Genomic DNA, 16933 nt, shown 5'->3' on the forward strand with positions numbered 1-16933 from the left:
AAGGAGTTAATAAATTATGTTAATTTTCAAGAGCCTAAAATACAAAGAAGCCCATATGCTTCATATGAGATTATAAAATGCTCCAATATTATAAATCCCTATCTCTAGTTTTCAGGTCGATCATATGGGCAAAAAATAAACAAGGAAACTGTGTGTATATTCAGGGGTATCACAGAACACATTTGTAAACTATGCACATAAAAATATCCACATAGCTGTGACTGGAAGGACACCTTAGAGTATTTAGAAGTTTGACAAATTCATTAACCAACAGAAGTGATTTGCTACAAATTCATCCCCATATAACGATGAATATCAGTTGTAATGATCTAAAATATAAATACCTATGAAAACTGTATCTAAAAATTGAATTGAATGTATAAAAATATATAAATACATAAAAAGGCATTTAGAAAGTCAAAATGAATATACACAAATTATTTACATTATTTTAAAGGGGTGGGATGAGAAATGAGCTTTGACTTTCTCTGTATTGCCTATATTTTAATAACAAGCTGTTATTATTAGAAAAAAATAATTATAATTTTGAAAGAAAAAACCTCATAGCAATGTTTTCTGTTTTAGAGTCACATTTCTATAATTTATTTTACATTAAAGTGTCTGCTATATACTTAGTGTTATTAAATGTAACAAATATGGGAATGGAAAAATTTTTAAAAATAGTCATAAAATGCTTATTAAATGTCAGGTATTATGTGACACACTTTTACATCTTCCCTTTTGTGGTACCTTGACCAACAACTTATAACTACGTTAAGAACACTAATATCTCCATTAGACAGATAACAAAATTATAAATCCAATGATCTGGAAAAAAATCACTTGGCTATTAAATGTCAAGATCGGATTCAAACTCTGGTCTGACACCACATGGTCCCTGAAGGTCTTACCTTCCATTCTACATACCCAGAAGGCATTAAAAAGCATTGAGCTGATTTAATGATTTCTTTTTTTCTTTTAAGTTTATTTATTTATTTTGAGAGAGAGAGTATGGGAAGGACAGAGAGAGAGAATCTCAAGCAGACACTGCAGGGTCAGCACAGAGGCTGATGAGGGGCTCGAACTAGGAGCTAAAAGATCATGACTTGAGCCGAAACCAAGAGGTGGATGCTTAACTGACTGAGCCACCCAAGTGCCCCTGACTTGGTAATTTCTTAACAAACTTCACTATCTAACATCCAACATGTATTTTCCTCATAAAAATTTTTATTATAGGAAGTAATGTCATAGTTATTTGACTAGACCTTTCTAACTTCATGTATAATTTAACAAATCTCCATAGCAGTTATTTATGATTTAAAAAGTAAAAGCAAAATCTTAAGTGCCAAACTAAGAATAATTAGATAACTTCACATAAATAATTTCATGGATAAGGTGAAAAGTCAAACTACCTTAGAGGTCTAATATCAATAGGAAGAAGGAAAAGAATGTAAAAGATATCAAAATTCAATGTTTACAGAGGTCTGGTCAGGACAGAAAATTTGTTTTTATTTCTCCATTTTGCTTAATTATTACAGCTTTCTTCTGGTGGTAAAAATCAAATTTGTAAGATTTCCCTATTACCTGAATAGGGCAAAAAATAATTAAGCCATCAAAAACATCTATTATTTACCACTGATGGACAAATGCAGCATTTTGATAAACTTACTTAAATTTTAAAAAATGTATTTCTGAAATCAAGTTTGTAAGTAGTCTAATGCAAAGAGGTACACAATATCAGAATTAAAAAAAAAAAAAAGGTTCATCATTAACTTGCTATACCACATAACATTTTAACTTCCACTGTCTTGTTTTTCCTGAACTGTAAAACAGAGATACGAATTCTTGCCTACATTGAAATTTTAAGAATTGAAATAAGTAATAGAACCTAAGATCTAACTAGGCCATGATTAATAAACTACTTTTATATACTACTTACTTTTATTAAGTAAATTTTAGTTAATTGGTTTTAGACTTAAAAACAAGACCATCACTTTTCCCACTAACAATAATAGAGATAGTTTAAATACAGAAATTGAGAGCCAGGCTCTTTAAAAAATACTACACTTAGATAACTATTACTTGAAACATCTCTCTGAGTTAAAATTTTTTCAAAATTTTCCTCAAACAAAACTGCATTTGTCCTGCAGTGGTCCATTTAAGCGGCCAAAAAATGTACGTATTCTTTACTTATATTATTTATTCCTTGAAAACACCTAAATTATCCTATCACATTGCAGTTTCTATTTTTTTTTTAAGTTTATTTTTTGAGAGAGAGAGAGAGAGAGAGCAAGCAGGGGAAGGGAAGAGAGAGGTGAGAGAGAGACTGCCAAGCAGGTTCTGTGCTGTCAACACAGAACACAATGCAGGGCTCAAACTCACAACTTGTGAGATCATGCCCTAGGCAGAAATCAAGACTCAGACACTTAACTGACTGAGCCACCCAGGCACCCCTCTACTTATTTTTAATGCTGTCTGCTGAAGTATTTGAAGGGACTTAAGAAAAATCTTCAATAAAATCAATATTTTTAAAAAATCAAAGAAAAAAATTATGTTCAAGAAAGCTGCAATATGATTTCAAAGTTGAGTATTTTGTCATAAAGGGCAATATTTATTGCAGTTTGCTTCAAGTGGCTTCACTGCCAAGACTCTAGAGAACCTTAAAGCTTTTCCTGTCAACATATGTACATTTCCTAAAAATAAAAATACTGTTTCGACTCCTATTTATTTTGCTAGACTATTTTTGGCCATATAAAAATATTAGCATTATTATTCCTTGATAAAAGCACAACATATAGGATTGCTATTCACATTCATAATAATCTATCAAACTATATGCTATGTGTAATACATTCATTAACCTTCACAAACTTCAGAGAATGTTACTAACACATATCCCATGTAGATAATTTTAACAGTGAAAAGATTTTTACAAGGACTAAAAACAGGGATTTACAAAGTAAAGGGTCTATCAGCATTCAAGCCCACCAGCATGAAACTATAAAACAAGAGTAGCAGCCCTTCACTGTAAAATTACTAATTTTAGTAATACAGTACATTAAACATGCCATTTGAGATATATGCCAACCTAAAGTGCCACATATGGCATATCTCCCTTATTATCACAGTTTGTGTTTTCATATCCAGAGTCATTCTAGTTCTTAAACAAGATGTCAAATATACCAATTTAGCCAAAAATGTGATAAAGCTTTCAGAGGAACATACCTTTCCTTAAACAAAATAGGTATACACTTCAGAAGAAATTTAAAATATTACTGTAAAGAAAATATGGCTGGAAATTTCTAGTTTAGAAGATATGTGTAAATGCAAAATAGAATATAATTTCAAAGACAGAATTCATAAAAGATGTTAAATTTAAATAAATGCCATTTTGAAACAATTCACAACCCAAAATTCTCCAAAATTTTTCTCAAAGAGAACTGCGAAAAATGTATGCAGTAGTCTTACCTAGATTATTTGTCCCTTTTAAGAAGAAGACATGATACCATACCATGATATGAGTATCAATTTGAAGGCAGAGATTTTGCTTAAGCTTCCTTTTTGTATTGAATTCAACTTTGAGTTATACAACTGGTATTATTGAATTATGAATAGTACTTAAATAAAGATTACACAGTGAATATTTTCATTTCAAATCCCCATCTGGTGCTTAATGTCACTTCAGCTGTTCAATTTTTTAATGTTTCTCTACACAACTAGCCAATAATTTCACAAATCAGTATAAAATGCTAGATAGATTTTTAATCTCATTTTCTAAATGGAGAAACAGCGCCATATTTTTCAGTCTTTTTTTAATTTATCTGATTTTGATCGATTATCGATTAAGACTGATTCCTATATGAAATAAATATCAATGTTGGAGAATCCTGCTGAATCTCAATAATCAAGTGAAATTTCAAACAAAATAATTACATAACAGATAATCCACTTATAATGAGTAAGAAGTTTCAATTTTCATTTTCATTGACCAATGTGTCTCTCATATACCAAAACGTTAGTGTTGGAATGACATTAAATTCACATATTTTTTAAAAAATGCATATGTTGTATAAATCACTAATTTTCATCAAATTAAAAATGAATAGATCTGTTCATCACATGTCAAGAGAGCTAAAAAGGCCTACATGTTCATATAACTTAAGAAATGAGAAAAACTGTATCAGATATATGATTCAAAAGCAAGCTACTAAAATTCAGGTCGCTAATTTTAAATGCACCTGCATAGACAACAAGATATGTAAAAGTGAATAAATGTCAAAAACAGATTTCTATCCACACTATTCCTGAATGACCAAAACATTCTTCACTAGAACTTGTCCTTCACTAGGTCCCCATGCTTTTCTCCTACATGTGGCACATGACTGCTTAAAAAAACACAACCATCGTATTTCTTAACATCTCTTTTTTTCTGTATTTCCAGTTGCCTCACATTTCCCTTAGTCTTTTCCTTTCTAAACAAATTAGTTTTCTCTAATTCCACTTATATTGCCTAAGCAGAAAGCCACATTCCTCAGTCTACTACTCAGCTCTACTTTTAGATAATTAAAGCAATCCTCCTCCAAAGTACAAATATCACTCTTTACTTTTATACAAATATGTGCATAAATTTTCATTACAGTACCATTGTGGGTCATTTTATAGATGCAACAGACGTACTTTTTCTTAAAAAAAATTCTTGAACAATAGCAGTTTGTAGTTTTCAAACAAACTCTTATCCTTTTCACAAGTAATACATTCGCTCTTATCTGTAAAAATATCTATAGTATCTCTCTATCCCCACTTTCCCCAGCAATATCCAGTTTTTATCCCAGTAATACCAAACTACTTTTAGACCCCTGAACAGAACAGGAATTTTCAGATCTACATGGATATATATTGGGTCTCTATTTCAAATGACCTTCCACCCTTGCCCATCAAGCAAATTAAAATTAAACCCTCAACACCCACCCCCTCTTTGAAGTTTTCTTTGAAGTCCACCTTCTCCCCTCAAGATCTGGTCGCAGAGGTAGTTTCAACTTGTAGACACAATTCTATCATTATACATTTACTAAAATTTATTATAACCAGGTATTTATCTTTCTTGTTTCTTATTGCTCTCTTGTGCTTGAAAATAAGATCTTCAGAGCTCTGTTTACCTAGTGCTAAATCCGCCCATGGTAGTAGGAAAGGAAGCAGCCAGGTAAAGAAACACTGCAATAGTTATTTTAGCCCACTATTCTGTACCAGCTTTTAAAACAATAAATAGAATTTATATAAATGTAGAAGACTAAGCGTAAGACTAGATTTACCTACTAAATCTTAGATGTTTCTTGGCTCACTGTAGCAAAACTCAATGTACTAATACAATAAAAACACTTGTATTTCATGCATTTTTCTAAATTTTAACTGTTTAAAAAGTAAAAGACTAAAGAAGTCAAAATTTGATAACTTTCCTAAAGTTTTAATTTCAAATAAAGTATCACATACTAATACCTTGATATTCAAGTTAGTCAAACTCTAAGCAAATGCTGCTCTACTGTATAAATGGTATACATTTTTCCTTCACAATTAGAAAATTAAATAGTCTAGCTTCTAAATGTCATAATGTATTTATACATGTCAACTTCCCCACTACACGTAAAGACATTAAAATACATTAAAAATAATCATATTTTTAATAATGTAACTTTAATTTAGTGGTTAGTAAACTTTGGTTTTCAGGATATCTCAAGAGAAGTCATCAGCAGGATGTTCCTAGTACCCAAGTAGACATGTAGCAATAAAAAAAACCTGTTACGTGACCTAATTCTAAAACCTTGTAATGTTGGTATTTCAAATCACCTTTAATAATAAATGTTAATTAGGCTCATGTTGTTCAAGTCAGAATATTTTAAAAATTATCTAGATTTTGGAGATGGCTTTGAAGTGCTATCTCTAATACTGGCTTTGCAATTTCCTTCACACAGGACAACATGCTAAATACAAAGCAAAACTCCCTTATCTCACTCTACTCTTCTTTTTTAATACCTGGCCCGTACTTGTCTTAACACTTCTATGGACATTTCTTGTTTGTTTAAATTTTTGAACTCATCTGTTCACTATTAGATTTTACATATACATACCACCCCCTCTTAAGGTATATTGGCAATATAATGAAAATTTAAAGATAAACTGCCCTCTACATCCACTGTAGTGGCACTTCACGGAAGAAGCCTCAAATCAGTCATTCATTCATACATACATTCTTTTAAATTTTAACTTCCACTTATGTTTACAGCACTGAGCTGTAAAATGAACATACAACAACAGGCATGAAGAATGACATTAATTCCTTCACATGAATGGAGCTTAATTCAATTATTTACATGATATAAGATTATCACAAAAGATTTTTCACTTTGGTTTAAAGCTGTGAAGAAAAAAATCCTCAAAAATCACATTGAGTTCTTTTATATTTATGTTAGAAAGTAATCCTTAAGCTTACAATACAATGCAAACATCATCAGAACTCTGAGCAGACCAATTTTATAAAAAAGATAAAAAAGAGAAAATAGTGACATTTTAAAATTAAAAATTACTGTATAATACATCTTCATTTTTACTTAAAGTGCCTTACAACTAGCCTGTGGCTTATTTTTTAACCATAATATTTTTTCCTTTTTATTTTTATTTTTTTAACTTTTTTTTTTCAGAGAGAGACAGAGACATAGTGTGAGCAGGGGAGAGTCAGAGAGGGAGACAAAGAACCTCAAGCAGGCTCCAGACTCTGAGCTAGCTGTCAGCACAGAGCCCGATGCGGGGCTCAAACTGAAGAACCGTGAGATCATGACCTGAGCTGAAGTCAGACGCTTACTACTGAGCTACCCAGGTGCCCCTATTTTTTCCTTTTTAAACCAACTGTTATGAATACCCAAATATATAATACTTAAGAAAGTTTTATGAAAGACATAAAAATATTAAAAATACATATATCCTTGAAAAGATTTTGAATTAGAAAGTCTACACATTTTTATAAAACCAAGGTCAATACTCTGTTAAATCAAAAATAAATAAAAAATTAAGCTAAGGAACACTGGAAGCAAGAAGAAAGAAAAGAAAGAAAGAAAAAGAAAGAAAGAAAGAGAGAGAGGAAGGAAGGAAGGAAGGAAGGAAGGAAGGAAGGAAGGAAGGAAGGGAGAGAAAGCAGGGATGCCTGGGTGGCTCAGTCAGTTAAGCATCCTACCTCTTGATTTCAGCTCAGGTCACGATCTCATGGTTTATGGGATCAGGCCCAGTGTCAGGCTCTGCTCTGACAACATGGAGTCTGCTTGGGATTCTCTGTCTCCCTCTCTTTCTGCCTACCACCCTCTCTTTCTTTCAAGATAAAAATTTTTAAAAAGAAAGCAAACATTGCAGATGAAGAAAAGTAACAAAGTATAAAAATCAAATCACCCTGAAAATATTGACATTTTCAAACTACAGTTATGGAAAAAGAGACCAGACTATAGTCCAAGTAATATAATCTATCATAAATTTTTTTTTTTTTAATGTATGGTAATGTTAAAGAAAACCCGTATTTGGCCCTTCAGTACAGCAAATCAACAACAACAAAAACTGTTCCAAAATAACTTCAACTTAATTTGCAATAAGGGGGGAGACACATTCATTTAAAACTAGGAGAGAGAAAAATTAAAGAATTATTTCCTCAGGGAGTCATATCCAAAAAGGAAGGGAAAAAAGAGTGGAACAAAACAAGAAGGAGTGAGTGCTACTAAAGTTTGTACCACATGTTCAGAAACATATTTAAAAGTTAAAGGACAATTACTGACATACATCACTTAATATCTTGGTATCTTGGTTTTCTCAGTGGTTAAATAGAGATTCTGGAAGAGATCAGATCTAAGATCCATTCTTTTCATCTAGTTCCCAATTTACATGATTTTTTCAATCTCTTTAAATGGAAAGCCTCTTTGCTAATTCTGTGTGTCCTCATTAAGTCTTTTGACAGAGATGCCATATAACAGAAAAAAATTTAACACAAAACTTAAGAAGACAAGAACAATTAGAGCACAACTTTTTAGGGAAAAGTAAAACATGCCCATATTCCTTTAACAAAGAAAAGATGCTTTGTAATAACCTAAATAATGGCGACCAAAGAGCTGCCTACACCTGGGCTCAAAGAAGCATCTGATAGACACACATAATAAACAAGAGAAAAGCTTCTAGACAGATTTCACACTAGGTTTTATTAAAAAATACTTCCATAACTTAAAAAATGTTATCTCAGAAGACTAAAAATGCAGTTATACAAAGAATAATTAAGACTAATTATGTGAATGATAAGCTCAATATCTTCCAATACTAACTTTTTTAGAAATAATTTATTTCAAGAATGAATGTAATCAAAATTGAAAAGTTAGTTGTTCTAAAAATTTAATAACATAAAACAAAAATACACACCACATTCAGTGTTAATGAAATATTCTGTCAATTCCTTCCTTTCTGCCTTTCACCCAAATTACTAGATCTTATAAAAAGTCACTGAATCTACTTCCCAGAGAAGCAGATTATTAACAGTTTAAATGAAAACAACTTTCTTCTTTAAGATAAGAATGATTTTCAAAAATTGAATCAACTAAGAGTCAGAATGTATTATATCCTTTAGGATATATAAAATTCCTTTAGGGAATGCAGGATTTGAAGTCTTATTTAATTAGTAAGTACATTATGTGAAAATTTATCCTGCAAAACAATTATGGAGACTTCAGTGTAAAACTATTCTCAAAAACCTTTAAAAGAGAAAAGTTATTTCTCAAAACTTCAAAAAGTATGCTTGGTTTCATGAGGAAAGTAAAAAACACTACAGTCTGAAATTTTAAAATTACTGAGCTCAGGATAAAATTCATTGTAAATTACAAATATATTAAATATCAGTAGAACATAGAATGGGTCTTGAAATAAAAAATATATTTTAATTTTAAATATCAATTATTAAATAAAATTAGTTTGAGAATGGTAAAAAAAAAAATGGTTTACTTTCCACGCCAAATCATCTTACCTGAATCATTTTGCTGTTAAAAAACTCAAGATACTGATTTCATTTTTCACCTGGTCCTGTCAACGATGCTATGACAGGCCCTGCAGGAAGTAGCAAAAGATCAATGATGGAGTGTAGATATTATGTGTTTTCATGATCAAGTTTTGTTATGGGAAAGGATATCCATATAGTAGTTTGAAACTCAGGGAAAACGTAAAATATCTCAAAAACCTTACCAGTGTATATAATATTCTTTCATTCTTACTTTTCAGTCTTAAGTGTTTATTTTTATTCAGTTATTTTCTTTATCAAAAATTTAAAGGGGTGCCTGGGTGGTTCAGTCGGTTAAGCAACCGATTTTGGCTCAGGTCATGATCTCAGGGTTCATGAGTTCGAGCCCCACGTCAGGCTCCATGCTGGTAGTGCAGAGCCTGCTTGGGATTCTCTCTCCCTCCCTCTCTCTCTGCCTCTTCCCTGTGTGCACTCTCTCTCCCTCTCAAAAATAAATAAACTTAAAAAAAATGTGACTCAGTCAGTATAAAATTATATACATACATAAATATCCATAAAAATGAAATTCTAAAAAATAAATTGAAATGATGGTGTAGTATATATGTGAAATTTCAAAGAATCATGTCTATATTGATAAGAATTGGCAAGAAAATCATCATCCAAGGTCTCAAAAATGAAAGTCTTTATTGAAAAATGACATATGCTAAAAAGTATGTGAATGATTATATTAACTTCTAGTGATGATTATTTTAATCTTATTTCTCATGATTACTATAACTACCAATAAACTACTAACTATACACAGTTAAATTAAAATAAACTTTAAAAGACTTCTCATAAGCAGTAACTTCAGAATCAAATAGTTACTAGCAATATTGGTAAAAATTTTAAGAAAAGCATACAAGTTACAAAAAAAATCTGTGCAAACTCCAAAACTTAATTACTATTTGGTAACTGACAGGTTATTTTCAATAAAGACCAAAAAATTCAAATTAGTGAAACTAAGAGAAAAGTCAAAACTACAAAACTTCTTCACAAGATTCCAAATATATGTTTTAATTCAGAATTTTTTTAAGACAGCCTTTGCCGTATTCAATTTAAAGGCATTTTTACCTTAGGAATTATTTTCCATTCAAGAGCCAATTAATAAACAGCACTGTGATAAGACACCTACCATAAGTGGGAACACTATCAGAAGACATAAGAAACTTCTATATATGTCATGAAGCCTATCGTATGTCAGTATTTTAAATAGATTAAGAAATTTCAAACAACAGAAATAAATGACAGATTAATTTTTTTAGGGTTTTTATGCTATACCTGTCTTGTTTGTTGAAACACTTCAAAGCACTCAGCAAAGCCTGTTAGCAAAAGTCTCTAACACGCTAAACGGATATAACTTAAATTTACATGGGTTATTTAAAAATAAACAAATGTTAACCTAAGATAATGATAATTTAAAAATTACAATGTACTTCCACTTATTTTCTGCTCACTCGTGATTTGAAAACGTACTTGTGGAATATGGAAATTTAAATGCTTCTGACCTAAGATTATTTTCTTTCTATTTCTATACAACATCATTTTGTGTATGTGGATTCTATCAGATTCATAGAAATCATTTTAGTTTCAAATATTTCCATATAAAAAATGGAAAAGGTGATGCCATATCTTTTAGAACGAAACGAAGAAAATGGAAATTTCACCAACCCAAGCACCAGGAAGTATCTGAAAAGTACTGCTTCATTTCTTGCATGTTGTGTTTTATACCATGACACTTCAGTCTCTGAGGGTCAGGTTAATTAAGCCCCATAGCAGCTGCAGTGCAATGTGAGACACACGCTGCTGCGGTTCCCACCAGTCCAGTCCAATTACCTGTAGTATTCCAGCACTGGACAAGTGACAACCAATCTCTTTTCTCTAGTCACTTGCTCCCACTGGTCTACTGATAAATGTTACAACAAACTAACCTCTTTTTGGAAAAGACTGCAAGCTGAATGCACCTGCTGCAAGCTGCAATGATGAGTCCCAGAGAGATGTTTGTCAGTCAGATCTCTGCAGATGTTGTTTAACTTTATGCTAGAGCTGTATCCAAAGATGGAAATGAGATGGCAATCAAGCACAAATCTCCCACCCTTGTCCCCCCAATTTTATTCTGAAAAGCTGCACTTGCTCATAAAACTGCTTTAAAACAACTCTGCTAAACTGAAAACAACTAACACTAAACTCTATGGTAAAAAGTAGTTTTATTAGGTACTGAATTTTAGGTAACAAGTGGCATAATTATGTTCAATAAATGTTATCTGTGTTATTTAGAAGCGTAATAATTAATTTTCTTAAGCCAGAGCAAAACAAAATAAAAGAAAATAGCTGTAAAATTGAGAAGTTTTTGATGGGTGTTTATTGCTCGGATTTTTAGTAATACCACATACTCCTTAGACTTCCCAAAACGCACATTATTTTTCCTCTTCTATATCATACAAAACATCTTCCACACATAAATATTGAACTATTTCACTGATTGTATTCACTATTTTTAAACTATTCTTGAAAGCTTTTGGGGATGATATTTGCAAGGCAATATTATTAGACACATTTAATTTCCTTACAACGTCACAAATTTAAATAAGCTGTTTTTCCAAAATCCAGTAGGCTTCAAATAGCTAATATCAAAGTGACATTGTACAATATAATTCATGAAAACACCAATACTCTAAATGATGTTCCACAACTTACTAAATCAATGACAGAAGATGTAACATCAGAATGAAGTAAAAAAGAATCAAATAAACTGAATATCTAAGACTTTTAATGCTAATTCAATTTTTCTAAAAATCCATGCTATGAAACATTTGCTTACATAAGTTAAGTATCAAAATTATATCTTCAGACTCTACAATTTTAACATAGATTGTGCTATGTCAGTAACATTCCTTCATATGTTGAGATTTCCTATTGCTTAAAATAAGAAATAAAACATTAAAAATACGGCAAATTTTCAGAGAGATAGTAATGTCTAAGTGAAACACATTAGTTCCTCCTTCAACTAAGGGTATAGAGAGACAAAATATAACAGCAGGTAATATGACAAATATAAATATTACAAGTTTAAGATTTAAAGAAAAACACATTACATGTCAGCAACTCTTTGATCATACGAAAATCAAAGGGATAGCACAGTGTAATGATAACCATCGTATTAAACTCAACATACTAGAAATTACACTACTTTATTTTTCCTTGTTACAGTTTTATGTATCTACTAATTTTGCCTTAAAATATATGTCAATAAATTTCTAAAATGCCTTGCATCTAAGATTAAAGTGTTTAGACTGCAACTTTGAAAAGCTGTAACAAAAGTATTCCTGTTGTACTACCACTACCATTATTCTCTTCCTTCAGTAATATAAACAAAATAAGTGATCTATTCTAAAACTTTATTAACTCATCTGATTTCCAAAAAAAAAAATTATCATTCTTATGTTATACAGTCTCAATCCTAAAGGTTAAATTGGCCACTGAATTTTCCCCATGTCAAAATTAAGGCAGGGTTGGGCATTTCCTTCACTAAAAGAAAAAAATCATTTACATTCTCCTTTTTCAAGACTTTTAAAAATTTAACAAGTAACTGGCTTGTGATTTGAAAAAAAAATCACCCAAGTTGTACAATGCTAAGATTATGATATAATAAATCTAGGAATCTAAGTTCAAATTTTAACTTAAGGAGCATGAAAGGAAATACTTTACATCAAATGTGATCCAGTTTTATAATCACAAATACGGAAAAAGTGTAAGATACACACTAATATATGCTATGATTACAGGGAAGCATTTCCGTTTGATGGATGATAGATCTCTAGGGTCATACAATGGAATAACAATAGGTGCATTATGAAATGTTCTAAAATATAAGGCATACATGAAAAAATATATTTTATAAATCCTTTACTATTCGCAACCAATAATGTATTCAATAAGTTTTTGGATTATCTACCTGAGCCATGCATTATTTTTAATAAACAAAATCAATCTATTTATTAACAAACATTAAACACATCTTCAGATGTCAAATAAAATAATAAAAGAATACTATCGCCATTCTGAAAATGCATACAGTAATATATTCCCCAAAATGAGAAAGCTGTTTTTAACTACAAGGCAACAACTTTAGGTAACCTAATTATAGAAAAGATATATAAATAAATAGGCTGCTTTAATCAAGTCAGAAAAAAAGATATATTCATAAACCACAGGCAATAAGTAGTATTCTGTAAGATTTAGATTTCCAAAAAGATGAATTACATAGCAAAAGTATATTTACTCATAGATCTTTTCTTTTTGATTACAGTAACTTAAAAAATTCATTTTACAATCCTCATCATACAATTTTCCCAAATTATTTTGTTTACTATGATATGCTGAAATACACAATGTAATATACAGTTCTACAAATTCTAAATCACACCAATTAATGTGCAAAAAATGTTTTCTTGAGTTCAACCATAAATACTAAAAATTACTCAGAAGGGCAAGGTTGCTTAAGATATTTTAGATATACAAGCTGAGCAAAAAACAAAAAAACAACAAAAAACCTCACAAATGTGATAAATATGAGTATATTATACTGGCTATAGTAAAAACAATGGACATACATTTCAGTTGAAATTTGTTAAAATATCCCTAAAGTGTGTCTGTATACTGGCTTACACATTCTAAAGAAAGTCTGTCTTAAATATATCAGTATTTTAACTAAAGCTTCCGAACACAATTACATTCTGTTTCAAAACTTGGGTAATTTGAGAGAATCCATTAGATTATACCACTAAAGTACACTTTTCCCCAAATATACTGTCTTACCAAACAAGAAATAGATATATTCTTCATGAAATAAACATCAGGCATATTCATTCTAATAGAGTATGAGTCATAAATACATATATGAGACACAAAAATGGGCTCCCAAATTACTGCATAATCCTACAAGAACTCGGCGAAAAGAAATCACAGTTTTATAATTTAGTTCATCTGAGATGAGCAGGTAAGTAATCCTTAAATACATCTGAGTGCGAGAAGTTGAAAGTAGCTCAGAGGCTGTTATGTTGAAGAATACCAGGACCTTAGATAATTCCACAGGCTTGTGGTCAAATGTGAACAGAAAGGCTATTAAAATTGAAGTCGGTCAGAAAAGAGAGATGTATCTGTCTGAACAGGTAATAACCCAACAATATCTTATTTAAAGTGTTCAGAATTAATACAACTTCTTATTAATTACAAGGCTTTACTTTATCCTTAAAATTGATTCCACAGCGTGTGCTTGGTTTCCACCTGTTACAGGCAGAGTATAAGCCTTCTTTTATCCAGACATTTCAAATCACATTTGATCAGGTTACGTCACTACACACACAAAATTTTGTTCAACGCATTCCAGTTTTCCACTTTTTCCAACGAATATTCTTGCTCTATATGAATAACATGCTTCAAAACTATAAATAAAATAAGCAATTTCAATGTAATAGGAAAAAATGTATAACTAAGTGGACTAAAAACAAAAGAGCTTTTAGGTACACCCTTTCAAGCCCACTGAAAATAAACTATATTCAAATGAAAAGGCATTTAATTTACTATTTGGAATATCCTTGATAAACACCAATTTTCTGTAACATCCCTGCACATCTGATACCACCTCATGTATAATGCAAAATAGCTATTTCATTTTCATCTATTGACAGTGAATTTAATTTACCATTGCAGCTCTTTTCCTAGAACTATCACGTTATTAATTCTGTAATCAAGCTCTTTTGAATGCTTTTATTTGTACTAAGGTTTTCACAATTCCACATTGATTTTTTTCATCATAATATACCTTTTAAACATACGAATGTGAATATGTTAGTAAACTTTCTTAATGCATAAGGAAAGTTTCAGAGACAAGGAAAGCCATCTACAAAACTACACTCACAGGAACAAACTTTCAAAGGACAGCATATCTAAGAGATTACATTTTAGTTTAATATTTGTGGTGTTTACCAAATATACATTTAATTTATATAACTAAGTGCTTTTTTCAACCATTCTAAAACCTTCTTATCTAACATAATGGTCCATTTTCTCCCACCAATCAATTGGCTATGAAAAAGAAATCCTCTATTAAAAAACTCTACTGAAATTAGATCACTGAAAGCAAATGAGCTTTTCTTTTCCAGCAGGAAGGGGGGGAAAAAGCAGTATCAGTCCCCCCAGCACTGAATAAGTATTTTTTATGGCCATGAAAACAAAATAACCAAAAAAAAATGGCAGAAGGTACACCTGAGTAAAAGAAATTCAGTTAATGTTTTATCTAAGAGATATACTATTCCATTATGCAGATCATCCAATTACACGTAAAATCCATATATTGAGTGGCAAAATGATAAAAAGAAAAAGATAAAACACAGAGAACTGTGTAACACTTGAAATAAAAGACACACACTGAAAAGTACGAAAAAAATTATGCCACCTAGGAAACTTGCCATTTTCCAGTAGGTTACAGTACCACACACTGTTAACATATTTTCATCCAATACAACTCTTCATAACATAAATTTTGAAGTATTACTTTACTTCTTATGTAATAATATATTTCCTTGTCACAATTACACTAAAAACGCAGTATTTTAAATATCTGAAGAGGCAGCACTTGTCCTCTTTACTTCAATCCAGAGCCAACAAACAAAGCAGTGAAGCAGAAAGAGGTACATAATGGATTTAGAAGTAAATGGTCCGTTCTTTAAGAAGCCTTCCTACCCCCTCTTCTGAATTCACTCTAGACTAATTGTCATTACAATGATGTCTGAAAACTTCAAAAGAACCCTATTTCCTGATGCCAGCTGTCCATGTTTCTATCTTTAAATTTTAGAGTTTTTTCCTAATTAGAAAGAAGTATTTAGAAATCCCCAAAAGATGTTACCTCGTAATTGTTTTAAATCACAGACACAGTATATCGATTATAGAAACAAAACATAAGAGTGGAAATATTCTTTAAAATTTTCCACAAATACAACATATAAATAAAGTCTAAACTATTAAGAATTTCTTTCAATACAACATACAACACACGTAGATCTTCTCTTTCTTTCCTTGGGGATTTATCAAACAATCTCTTCACCATTGCACCTACCTGGGTAAAAATCTTTGGACTTAGACAGCTTGATGGTGGCTCCAGTTTCTTTTTGCAACTGAACAATTGTCTGTCCTCCCTTCCCAATTATAGATCCAGCAGCATAACTAGGTATGAGAACCTTTAGAAAATACTGGCCGTCTTCTGAAAAATGCAAAGAAATATACTTGGTTAACATGATAATTTTAAACTCTGTATCCCCTCTCCACCCTCAAGAGGGAAAAACAGCAATTAAAACATTGGACATACAGCTGCAGGAAACAGGGGGTTAATTTTTTTTTTTTAAGAACAAAAATAAGCCAATTACACTGAAAAATAAATAGGTACAAAATGTTTCCCATTTTGTAGGATTTATACTTTTAAACTTGGAATTAAAATCTAAACATGTTCTATTATTTTGCAGCACTGTAGAAACTGATGACTAAATTCCAGTTGTTATTCCAAACATGGAAGTCTTCCAATTCCATCTGTGGTTACTATGGTAAAATGAAATGAACTGACCCTTTAACAAAACTTCAGAGATTTATATGATGACAAACCTTCACTTACCATATTGCAATATAAGTAAGTAAAAGGACTGTAAATAGTGATGAGCTATATTTGTTTGACATTAGCAAACACCTAAGGACTACAATTAGCCATTGCCTATATCCTACTTAAAGTATGCAAAACAAACATTTCTCCTACCAAATAATCCACCCAAACTGTAGGGTGTATTCCAAGCCTGCAATAACTGCCAGGAAATAACT

General features: G+C 31.1%; 1 protein-coding gene across 4 annotated transcripts in view; it reads right to left on the reverse strand.

Moving 5' to 3' along the window:
• Positions 1–16323, reverse strand: part of NOVA1 (NOVA alternative splicing regulator 1) — a 145625-nt gene extending 129302 nt beyond the window's left edge. For 2 of the 4 annotated variants that reach the window (XM_077770499.1, XM_077770498.1), the window contains exon 1: positions 16185–16323. The gene's annotated coding sequence lies outside the window, so the exon portion shown is untranslated. The remainder of the gene's footprint in view (positions 1–16184) is intronic. The other 2 variants (XM_077770497.1, XM_077770496.1) reach the window with 1 other exon arrangement.
• Positions 16324–16933: the final 610 nt, after the last annotated feature.

Source organism: Crocuta crocuta, unplaced genomic scaffold (assembly GCF_008692635.1).
Source record: "Crocuta crocuta isolate KB4526 unplaced genomic scaffold, BGI_CrCroc_1.0 scaffold175, whole genome shotgun sequence".
Lineage (NCBI taxonomy): Eukaryota > Metazoa > Chordata > Mammalia > Carnivora > Hyaenidae > Crocuta > Crocuta crocuta.